Source organism: Lynx rufus, unplaced genomic scaffold, assembly GCF_022079265.1.
Source record: "Lynx rufus isolate CCGP_SWC_20201006 ecotype Redwood Valley unplaced genomic scaffold, mLynRuf1.p SCAF_11, whole genome shotgun sequence".
Classification (NCBI taxonomy): Eukaryota; Metazoa; Chordata; class Mammalia; order Carnivora; family Felidae; genus Lynx; species Lynx rufus.
In genome coordinates, this window is record NW_025814825.1 from 59858016 (window position 1) to 59860248 (window position 2233).

Genomic DNA, 2233 nt, shown 5'->3' on the forward strand with positions numbered 1-2233 from the left:
CTGGTCGGTCCTGACAATAAAGGGGGTGTGCTGATGCGTAGGTGGGAGGCAGGGGGGATATGGGACATCTCTGTCCTTTCCTCTCAGTTTTGCTGTGAACCTAAAACTGCTTTCAGAAATGAGTCTTAAGGAAGCACGAATAATGCCACAGATTCCCTTAATAATAATTTTTTCATCCGTGCATCAATTCCTTGATTCAGTACATACTTCTTGATTGCCTTACCACAATGGAACTCATCAGCAAAAGTTTTCTGCTCCAAAAGACCATAGTTCCAGACAGTGTTACAAGGAAACATCACTGTGTTGAATCCTGTTCATCGTATCCAGACTATCTTAGAGGAAACCAAAAGGCTATCCAACTCATTTTACAAGTTTAGAACAATCTGATATACTTGTATTCTGATAGAAGCAAAGGGCAAGGGCAGTACAGGGGAGGAAATGTTAGGAAATCTAATTTGTGAACGTGGATGCAAACATAAGGTAAAATAAAATCAAATAGGAGAGAGGTTTCAGAAATTAAAATTAGTAGGGTCGAAAGTCTTCTTAAAAACAAAGATTTAGTGCTCGCTTCGGCAGCACATATACTAAAATTGGAACGATACAGAGAAGATTAGCATGGCCCCTGCGCAAGGATGACACGCAAATTCGTGAAGCATTCCATATTTTTAAGAGGTTAGAGTGGGAGAGAGCCAAAGCATAAGAGACTGTTAAAAACTGAGAACAAACTGAGGGTTGATGGGGGGTGGGAGGGAGGGGAGGGTGGGTGATGGGTATTGAGGAGGGCACCTTTTGGGCTGAGCACTGGGTGTTGTATGGAAACCAATTTGACAATAAATTTCATATAGTAAAAAAAAAACAAAGATTTATCTTAAGGATGCAAAGATATTTCAAGTCAGACCATCTATTCATGTCATTTCTCATGGTAACAGAATTAACACTAAATTCCTATTAACATTTCAATCAGCTGTAAAGAAAATTGAACGAAATTCAATAGTTATGAATGATGACAAAAAATCTTTTAGAGACTAGTCATTAAAGGGAAAGAGCTGAACGTCACAAAATACAACTAGAAGAAAACCTCTGGCAAATATCGAATTTTGGGGTGAGACGTTGGAAGCAATTCCATTAAAATTAAGAGTGGTACGTGTTGGTCATGACGTTTAGTCAACATTGTGATGGCGGCTCTAGTTACCCCACAGGAAAGAGACGAGGGGACTTTAAATATTGACAAAGAAGAACTTATTTTCAGCCAGTATAGTAAACATGGAAAATCTAATTCATCTACATTAAATCGTACACAAACAGGAAAAATCAGACTTTCAACCACAGAAAACAAAGCGGTGGTTGCCAGAGGGGATGGGGGACAGAGAGAAAAGTGATTGAGACCCATCGAACTTGATGAGCATGAGAAATGTACAGAATGGCTGTGTCATAATATTAAAAAATTAGAGGAATATTAAGATGAAGGTTGTTGGGTCCATGTGTGAAAAAGATAACACTTCTTATTGTAATACTAACTATGTGTATCTGGTTTCTATGGAAGGAAGTATTGAAAGACCTAAGAGAAAATGTGAAATGGAGAGACATAGATGTTAATGGTTCAAAATCTTTGATATTATAAAATGGTCAACTTCTTTCAGAAACCTACTGATTTCATGTGCTTCCAAAAATATCAAATTTCCTGGAGTTTGACAAGATAAGCCAAAGCATGTATGGAAGCACAATGGGTCAAGAATAGCCACGGGGCACCTGGGTGGCTCAGTTGGTTGAGCGTCTGACTTCGGCTCAGGTCATGATCTCATGGTTCGTGGGTTCGAGCCCCGCGTCGGGCTCTGTGCTGACAGCTCAGAGCCTGGAGCCTGCTTCAGATTCTGTGTCTCCCTCTCACTCTGCTCCTCCCCTGCTCATTCTCTCTCTCTCTCTGTCTCTCAAAAATAATAAACATTAAAATTTAAAAAAAAGAATAGCCACAACAATTTTGAGAAGGAAGAGAAATCACACATAGCGAAGAGAAAATGCACCTGCTGCTCATTAAGGACACTTCTACAACTGTGGCCATTAGCCTATCATGTTATTGGCACAAGGAGAGACAGCTAGACCAGTGGCAGAGGGACAAGTGGATGTTCATATAGAGGTGAAGAAACTAGCGTGTTCCCTTCTACCATTCACAAATGATCAATGACAATACAAAAGTTCACTAACAGGAAAGTGTATAAATGAATTGATTTTAGGT

At 39.6% G+C, this 2233-nt stretch overlaps 1 non-coding gene across 1 annotated transcript; it reads left to right on the forward strand.

The window, feature by feature from the left end:
- Positions 1-560: 560 nt before the first annotated feature.
- LOC124507324 (U6 spliceosomal RNA) lies at positions 561-667 on the forward strand. The gene has a single exon (XR_006960979.1). It is a non-coding gene; the product is annotated as a U6 spliceosomal RNA (small nuclear RNA).
- Positions 668-2233: the final 1566 nt, after the last annotated feature.